This window comes from Hipposideros armiger, unplaced genomic scaffold (assembly GCF_001890085.2).
Source record: "Hipposideros armiger isolate ML-2016 unplaced genomic scaffold, ASM189008v1 scaffold_752, whole genome shotgun sequence".
NCBI lineage: Eukaryota > Metazoa > Chordata > Mammalia > Chiroptera > Hipposideridae > Hipposideros > Hipposideros armiger.
The window spans coordinates 659,472-669,483 of NW_017732102.1; positions in this window are offsets into that span (position 1 = coordinate 659,472).

The window sequence follows — 10,012 nt, forward strand, 5'->3', positions numbered from 1 at the left end:
TTGATTATATTCCCCAGACTGTCTTTTCTATCCCTGAGGCCATATCGTAGTTACCAATTTGTATTCTCTCATCCCTTCCCCTTCTCCTTCATCCCCACTCCCTCCCAACTAGCAACCCTCAGTTTTTCCTCTGTGTTTCTGCGACTATTTCTGTTTACATTTCTCATTTATTCAGTTTTTTGGAATCCACATATAAGTGAGATCATATGGTATTTGTCTTTCTCTGACTGACTTATGTCACTTAGCATAATGTTCTCTAGTTCCATCCATATTGTTGCAAATGGCACGATTTTCTTCTTCTTTATAGCTGAGTAATACTTCATTGTGTAAATGTACCATAGTTTCTTAATCCAGTAGTCTACCGATGGGCACTTTGGTTGTTTCCAAGTCTTAGCTATTGTGAACAGTGCTGCAATGAACATAGGGGTGCATATATTTTTTCGGATTAATGTCTTGGGTTTTTTTGGATAAATACCTAAGAGTGGAATTGCTGGGTCATAAAGTAGTTCCATTTCCAGTTTTTTGAGATACCTCCATACTGATTTCCATAGTGGCTGCACCAGTCTGCAGTCCCACCAACAGTGTGCCAGTGTTCCCTTTTCTCCACAACCTCACCAGCATTTCGAACAGGCAGTCTTGTTATTAGGAGCACGTGCTCTCACCAGCTGAGTAATCCTGCCACCTGTTGGCATCTCAGTGGCAGCTTAGCTTGGGCACAGCGTCACTGGCCCATGTGGGAATTGAACCGGCGGCCCTATTGCTCAGATCTCGCGCTCTTAAGCTAACTCTTAACCAACTGAGACACTTGGCTGGCCCAGGTTGGCTTTCTTATCTTCAAGAATGCAGACTATGATCTATGATAAAGGCCTGGACTCAGGGCAGGAAGTGGGGTCAGTGCTGTGAATGTGGTGTTCCTTGGGAAGGAAGGGAGGAGTGAAATATATCAGGTCTGGGTGGAGAAGGCCAAGGAGACAGCTGGTGAAGAGGAAGAAGGGGGCATTGTTTTGCTTTTAGTAAGCTGGAGACTACCTCCTGGTCTTGGGGCAGGGGAGGGAAGGGAGGATAGTGCCTATGAAAAAAACGAAAAGAGTGAATTTCCTTAAATTTTATCTAAAAAGCATTAGCTATAATTTTTGAAGGGTGTATTAAATTATAGAGTGGTCTTTAGTGAGTTTGAAATCATTAAGAACCAATAATCCAATTAAGTGGGTAGGTTTAGTTAGCATTATCCTTAATTTCTGAAGTCATATAAAAGGGAAGAGTTTTCCTTCACATAAAAATCATTTGGAATAGTTTGAGAATTTTATGTCTCAAACTACTGCCTTTTATTTTTCTGCTCAACTGTGTATTTGAAAAGTCAAACCTTTACTTATTATTGTTGGAGTTATTATTATTATGCATGCAAAAATATACATTTAAACAGCGTAGAAGGTATAAAATGAAAACCTAAAATATTCTAGTCCTACTCCTCAGAGATGCCATATTTGATCATGTTTATTTTTGGTTCTTGTGGTTATTCACACTGAATACAAAGTGTTTACTTACTCAAAAAGGGCACATATTTTGAAACTTGTTAAAAGCTTGAATTATATACAAAATGGTATAGCATGTTGTATTACTTTTACTAAGAGGAATTGACCCATTATACCTTTTAGAAACAGATTTTATTGAAATTTTCAGCAGAGGTCTAAAATGTTGATATTTAATGTAAAAGTATGTTTTTGGTACCTGACACAACCACAACCAGCTTCATCGCAACCATTTCTAAACATACATTATTTGAATAACTTTCATGCCTTGTAAAATTGGAAGAACCTTTTAAATTGATGTGGTGTTAGAATGTTTAAAGAAATAACTTTGCTTCTATAACCAGCTTTATCGGAATCCATGAAGGTTATATTGTTGTATAAACGTGCGTACTATAAATGCTGGGGGAACAAAAAGAAAACAAAAATCTAAGAATGGAAAAATTTCTGTCAGATATAATATTACCAGTTTATTATTCTGGGATTATTATGAATGTGTTTGTTAGCATTGCCTTCTCTTACTTTTCAACCACATAGTTGAACTCAATCAGAGCATGATCTCCAACTTTACAGTCATTAAAAGTAAGGATTCAGATAAGAATGGATTGCCTTGTTTATTTCGCACCCTTTGCATTTAAACGCTCTGGATCAGGGTTCGGCAAATTGCAGCTCGCGAGCCACATGTGGCCCTTTGGGTACGTTCTGTCTCAAAAGTTTGCCAATCCCTGGAAAAGCCAATCCTGGCCCTCACAACAATTTACAAATTATTCAAGAACCATAAATATATTTTTACATAATCACCATTATGTGAATATCCTTTAAAATTTTCATAAATGAAACTATGATAGTTTTATTTTCACTTTCAATTTTACTTCAGAGCCACAGTTTGGTAGCTGCAGTTTGCTGACCCCTAGCGGCTCTTCCATCTCAAAAGTTTGCCGACCCCTGCTCTGGCTAGTACTGCTGCAAGATGAATTTTTATCCTGTTTTCTCATTTGATTAATTAACTCAGCTGCGATAATTGTTTCAGCATCCCTCAGCACATGCAGCCTCTCCAGCCGCATTTCTCCATTAGAACCTTTCATTTCAACTGGCAGGTCTGGGGGATGCTTGACAACAGTGTTTATAACTGCTTTGTCTAACTGCGTAGGATCAGGGTAGGCAAACTTTAAGAGGGTGTTTGTATCAAGAGTGGTATTTCAATTTTCCTTGTTATTTTCTCCTGTTGCTGATATCATGCCTAATTTTACAAAATGTCATTATGTTCACAGAAAGGACTGAAAGAGGAGTTAACATGAGAGCAAATGCTGCTGGCCATCTCTGGGCCTCTCACCTGGCCCCCATTAAGACCGAAATTCTGCCTTGGGGCAATATTGTCCCTCTACTATCTCACTATAACTTACATAGTCCAGGGTTTCAGACATTCTTCCCTGACACAGAAGGCAGTCCTCCTGTCTTCCAGGGAAGAAGTCCCTCTGCCCTCCTTGGTCTTCTTGTCCTGATTCCTGCTAGATGGCGAAGGGGGCAGCTGGTGGGAGTAAGGACAGGGGTGGCTAAAGGGATTCAGTCACTCTGCTGAAATTAAGGAGCACTTAATTTGCAGTTTCTCATCTGCCAGTGGTAGAATTATATTTCAATTTAATTTCCTTTGTAACAAAAATTAATTCTTCTGAAAATCCTATAAGATTTTCCAGCCTGTCAAAGGGGTCTTTGGTACATAAGGTTAGGAATCCCTGGGAGGCGGCTGAGCAGTAATTGGCATTTCCGAATGTTCTCCCACCCCATTCCAGCCAGATATGCAGTCAGCAATCTAACAAGACTCCTAATATTTTTTAAAAAGCCTTTTGGTTTTTTATAGAAGTTTACCCAGCCTGAAGCATTTGTGATTCAGGGCAGAAAGAGTGTGTGAAGGGATAGATATACATCCACACTCTCACCCTATTCGCCAACCTTTGCCACCTGTGGCTATTCATTTCAGAGTGAACTGAAGATTTCATAAGAGCAGTTGAAGAGTTGTGAATGGTGGTTAAGTGCAATGATGTTAATTCACATTTTATAGAGCAGTAAGAAGGGCTAAATCATATCTTTCCTTTTATAGCTCCACACAAATGTTGGGTATGGTCTAGATCTTCCTTGTCCAATAAAGGAGCCACTGGCCACATGTGGTTATTTAAATTTAAACTAACAAAAATTGAGTAAATATTAAAAACCAATTCCACAGCCACAGCAGCCACATTTCTAGTGCTTGATAGCCACATGTGGCTAGTAGCCACTATATTGGAAAGCATAGACACAGGACAATTTCCTCACTGCAGAAATGTCCACTGGACAGAGCACCTTAAGGACTTTTTTATCTTGTTCACCCCTCACTCCACAGCCTAGTCCAGGCCTGTCCCCTCAGCTTCCTCCTGTTCTCCCCCAGTCCCTTCTGTCCTCATTCATTCTGAGTGTTTGACTCCCACCTCCATCACCTCACCCAAGTCCTTTGGCATGAAAAGGTGTGTGTGAGGGCATTTCTGCTGGGAGTTCAGCTCCACCATTTTCAAATGATTTGACACATTGACTACCTCCTTGTGATGCCTTTGAATTAGGAAGGAAAAGTATATCCTTTTTACTTGTTTTGACCAGTGGGGAAACAGGCTCAGAGAGCACAAGTAAGTTGTACAAGGTTGCAATTGACACAGGGCATCTTCTGATGTCTGCTACAAGCTTCTTCTCATGGTTTGTGCTTGTAAAAATTTATTAGTCATGTGGTCTTAATTTTGAAGGTAGATAAGTTAATCATTTGCTGTCTCTCTAACAGGGTGTCACTGTGGAAAGGAGGTACATTGGCATGGCAGCAGGGAGACCCAGCTTCGAGTCTCCTATCTCTTCTGTGAGCCACCTGGCTGTGTGACCTGGGGCAGATGGTTTTCATTGTGGGGCCTCAGTTTCCGCATATGAAAAATTCAGGGAGGTAATGGTTACAAAATGATGCTAAGATTTCTTCCAGCTCTAATAGTCAAGATATATTTTGAATTACTTTTTATTCATGTGGCTCTTGATTATTTATTTCCCAGATGATTCAAAGACCTTTAAAGAGTTTCCCTGCTGTTGTTTTGGGGTGGCCATCACCTAGCTTGCTTCTTGTTAGTAGTTTAATAGGTTATCTTTAGAAAGACATGTGGAGTAGTCATCTAGGCCTTCGCTATCCCGAGGGTGGCCCTGAACCAGCAGCAGCAGCCCTTGGGAGCTTGTTAGAAATGCAGAGTCTCAGGCCTGCCGAATCAGAATCTTCATTTTATGAAAATCCCAGGTGATTCATTTGTGCCCCAAAGTTTGAGCAACTGTGATCCAGGCCCTGGGGAGACAAGAATAAGTGCAACTCACCTACTAGAAATCTGCTTTAGAGGGACCAAGCACATACAGGGTTCTTGTCATTGCTCCAAACCCTCCCAGCCTCTGCCCTCAGGGGTTTTCCAGTGGGGTGTGAGCTCCTTCCTGGCAGTGATATATTGTCTCCTACATCTGTCTCAGAAACATGAGATAATTCATGGAGAATACTTTTGGCCCTGGAGTCTACCTACTTAAGGATTCACATCTGCTTAGTCTTTCTTCCTTCTCATTAAGACTGTGACTAAAGCTCTCTGGCTGGGGACAGCATTTCCATGCACACCCTGTGATCCTGCAAGGCCTGTAAAGTTGGGGATTAGAATACTGATTACACCCAGAGTTAGGTGGGCTCTGGGCAATGTGGGTGTGTCACTAAATGGCTTGAGGGAATGCTGGCTTGATGACCCTGGAGTCCACCAGGGACCTAAAGAAACTCATTGTCTCTCACGGTGTGGAGAGTGAGAGCAGGATTCCATTAGGTCAGAACCTTGGGAAATGGTTATTTCAGACTTGACAAGAGAATGAGGTGGGACTCAGTATACAAAAATCTAAGACTGAGTGAAATTCAAAGTAGAAAATGTGTAGGCTATGATGCTCTAAGTGCCTCTGTGTATAAACCTGCTCAGCCTGCCATAACAAAGCACCACAGACATGGGGCAGAGACAACAGAAGCATTTTCTCAACCTGGAGGTTAAAAGTTTGAGAGCAAAGTGTCAGCAGGGCTGGTTTCTTCTAATGCCTACTTCTTGGCTTGTAGATGGCTCTCTGTCTTCTTTCTGTGTCAGCACTTGGTCTTCCCTCTGTGCGTTGATGTTTTCATTTCCTCTTCTTATAAGGAGACAAATCATATTGGATAAGGGCCCACCCTAATGACCTCATTTTAAAAATTACCTTTTTGAAAACTCTATCTCCAAATGCAGTCACAATCTAAGGTACTGGGGTTGGGTCTATAATATATGAATTTGGGGGACACAATTCAGTCTATAACATGCCATCTCTATAGCCTCTTCTGAGTAACAAGAGTGTCTGTTTCTGCAAGTGAATGTCAAACTCTATGCCTGTGCTATGTGTTCCAGTGTCCTGTGTCTCCAAGCCAAAAGTCACCAGGCAGTCTGGACTTTAGGGAAGCCAACTGCCCATCAGGTGTTTTGGACCCAGAACCTGACCAATGGGGACTCTACAAATTGGAGAGTGCCTCCCTGACCCAATCAGCCTCTCCCTCTTCGGAGGTAGGAAAGTGAGCTGTTCTCAGAGAAGCTAGGAGCTCCTTTCTGATGGAAAAAAGACCAAGGCACTGGCCTTGAGGCTGAATCTTGAGGGGACAAGAGCTATAGTTCTGGATCTGCGTGAAGGTGGCTATACATCTCAGGCTTGACCATGAGATCCAGAGTGAGGGGTCAGTTGCTGGTTAGTCTCTATGTTCATTGTTACACAGTTGCCTGGGCTCACTGATGCCTTGCCATCCCACACTCTAAGTAGGCCAGAAAGATGCATGAACAGTGGACATTCCCAAGGAACATGTGGGGAAAGGGACCATTGAGGTGGGCCATTAGGTCATGGGTGACCTCTGAGAGACGAATGTCAGGTCCAGGATGGAGACAGAAGTGAGATTTCAAGTATCTGTCTCTCAGTTTGAGTGCCCCCAGAAGCAGGTCCTGAGACAAGATTCATGTACAAGTAGTTAATAAGGGAGAGGATCCCAGGACGGACCAAGGAAGTGGGAAGGTGAGACAGGGAAGGGAAAAAAACCCAATACAGGGTGTGTTAATGAGCAGATTGCCATGGAGGGCAATTGGGGCTCAGTCCTACTGGAGACCTCTGTAGGATGGCATAGAACATGTTCCACCTGCTGCGAGGAAGCTGCAGTATTTATCCATCAACCTCCACCTGAAATTGGTTGAAGACCATGAACTTCCCAGCACTTGCCAACTGTCCCAGGGGTCTTGTTCCCTCCTGTTCCCTCTTCAGGTAGTGACTTGCAGGTGCTATCAATAGGCAACCCTTGGCACAAGTGGGAACATGGGGGTACCCAGGGCCATGCTATTGTCTGTAATGAACACTTCCTTCTATCCAGAGCCACATCTTTTCGTGCTTGGAGGAGTCGACCATGTGAACTGGTGGAGAAGGACTGGCTATTGTGGTCAGACTATCAGGTGTCTGATCCTTTACCAAAGATAAAAATTAGATTCCTTTGGCTTGACCTCATAAATCCAACTCCCCCTTTATACAGCTGTCTATGCTGAGGCCACTATGTTATGCTGTAGCTAGCAGAACTAAAGAAACATAGAGAGGTCTGGAAGTTAAGTATTTAAGTAAAACTCCTTTTAATAATTATTGTAAACCTCTCAGGTTAGGGGGCCAGCTCTATACTCAAGAGTATAACTTGTATTTTCTGTTTCCCCCATATCAGGTAAAAGACAGGTAATCATTTAAAGATATAAGATCAATTGGCAATTGAAATCTATTTTTCTTGTACCCTTTATCATTCGGTGGGTGGGAGAAGACTTGCTTTTATCACCAAAACCAAGGACACAGCAGGCCACGAGCTCAGGAATGAGAACAGATTCAGAGTGTGCCTCTCAGGTGGACCCCTCAGCCTGTTCCCCCTCACACAGGACCCTGTGGAGGGGTGTGGTATGCAGGTTTCTTGGAAGAAGTCAAAGGGCTGCCACCCAAACCAGCTGGATTGGGACCTGAGGCTCGCTGCTAATGGAAACTGTCAGAGCCCTGCACCATGGAGAAGCCCGCCCCCCAGCTGCCTTGTGAAGAACAGGAGTGAGTCTTTGTCCTCCCCTACCCTGTTCCCACTTCTCCTGAAATAGAATAGGACACCCTGGTAAATCCCACCTCCACCCCTGGGATTTGTTCTTTGTTAAGAACACTGCCTTGTTCTTGGACACACAGGTGCTTAACTTCTCTGAGACTCAGCTTCCTCATTTGTTGAAGGACAGATTACATGTGACAATCAAATAAGAGAACGTAGGAGAAGTATCTAGCAGGTGCCTGGACATAGTGGATACTCAATAAATGGTGGTGGTGGTCACTGTCTTCAGGTGTGGGGGCTGAGGGTAGATAATTGTGGCTTTGTCTGTATGGACAAAGGCAAAAGTACCAGACGTGAAAACAAGCAGCAAGGGATGTAATTTTATTCATTAAACTTTTCAATTGATGCCTGTAAGTATTCTGGCAGGAGAGAATATTTTGGGGTGACAGAAATGTTCTATGTCTTGATTGTGGTGGTGACCATTACATGGGTGTCAGCCTCAGCAACCCAAGAAAAGGGTGAAGAAAGGGGTTGGGCTGGGATGGATACCTTTTAGCCTTTTCCATCACAGTCTAGGCACCAAGTTCAAGGGCACAGAGCTTTAATCGTTCTGAAATTAAAATTCGGCAATCTGTCCTTCCTTCTCCAAAATAAGTGGAAAATACCTGTCTACACGCTCACAACACACACACACACACACACACACACACACACACACACACACACACACACCTTAGCTCTGGTGTAAAGGACACCTCACCCAGACATACTGTACTATAGGTGCAAGCCGTCATCCAAGACAGACCGATGGGGAAGTCTTTTCTTATCCAATTGCGCCACCCGGCGGACAACTTTGGCACTGCAGACTCCCTTATCTACCGACCTGCTGGTGTTGAAGGCGGGGGTGAGGGTGAAGTAGGGGGTTAAGGTTTAAGAAAGTAAAGGGATCGTCGTTTGGAGCCACGGATGCCTTTGATAGGAGGCAGTTCCACCTCGTGCATCCATGGTAAAAATCAACGAAAATTGCCGGAATTGCGGGCCCTAATTTGAGGGAGCGGACACTGAAGAATTTAACTCTTTCGGCTCCTAATCCGCTGCCCCAGGAATTCAACACAGCGGGGGTGGAGGTGAGAGGAATCTACAGTCCAGTGTGCTTTCCACTTTCGGATACCCCTGCGCTCCAGTCGAGGTCTCAATACAAGGTAATCTCAGCTGGGATCGGGGGGCGTTCTCTCGCTTCTCTCGCCCAGACCCCCAAACCAGGTGTCCGCTGGCGTCTCCCCCTGGTGGCCAGATGGCGTCACCGAACCGCTCACTCGTAGCTGGGGGAAAGGCGCGACGTAGCGGAGGGCTTCCTTTTGCGCCCTTCTTCGCAGTCTGCCGCACGTGCACCTGATTGGGATTAGGGATGAGCAGGAGTAGCCGTAACCCCGACTCGATGGTGGGCGAGAAGTGAGGGTCTCTTCTTCCTAGTACTCCCTTTCTTCTTCCCCCAGCCAATATCAGAATCCTTTGGCATCATTCTCTCGCTCCCTGAACCACTTGGGTCACCACACCCTTGCAGAACTGCCCATCCCGTGTTCACCCACAGGGGCCCATATGTGCATAAGGACTGTTTCGGATCGCGGAAACCGCACCCTGGTGTCCGGTAGAGCCCTCCTCGTGGCCAGCAGGTGCCTGGACCACAGGACCAGTTCACTGTTGTTGGTGCCCAAACATGATGGAAGCTAGGGCGTAGACGGGAAGTGGAATGTACGCGGAGAGAGAAGGATGGGGGGAAATTACAAGCTAGGGAAAAGAGTGCCTGCAAGTGCAGATGGCTCCTGTCGACGCGCACTTTCTAAGCTGACCAGGGAACGGCAGGCCGAGGGGGAGCGGGCGGCTCTCGCCGCCATCGGACTGGAAAGCTCTAATCCTGGTTGGGAGCTGCCATCTCCTTCTCCGGCCCCACACCAAGCTGTGGCCACGCTTCCGCGAAAATGCAGGCCGGGACCTGGGGAGCGGGGCTGCCTCCCGGCACAATCTCGCGTCTAGGCGGCGCGTTCAGCCACGCGGCCGGAACGCGGAGCTCGGGCGCCTCCTGGCGGTGGCGGTGGCGCGAGAGCCATGCAGTTTCTCCAGCCCCAGGCGGTTGGTCTGCGGGATGCGGGGTCCGCGCGCGGGCCTGCATTTTCCCACTTGCTCGCGTGGCGGCGCTGAGGCCTATTCGTCTTTTTATCAATAACGATGCCCGGGAAGAAAAAAGAAAATTAGAGCCTTTAAAACCAGACAGGGTGGAATGGGAAGGTGCGCGCGCAAGCGTGTGTATGTCTGTGTGGGGCGGGGGAGGAGAGAAGCTGTTGTGTAAAAT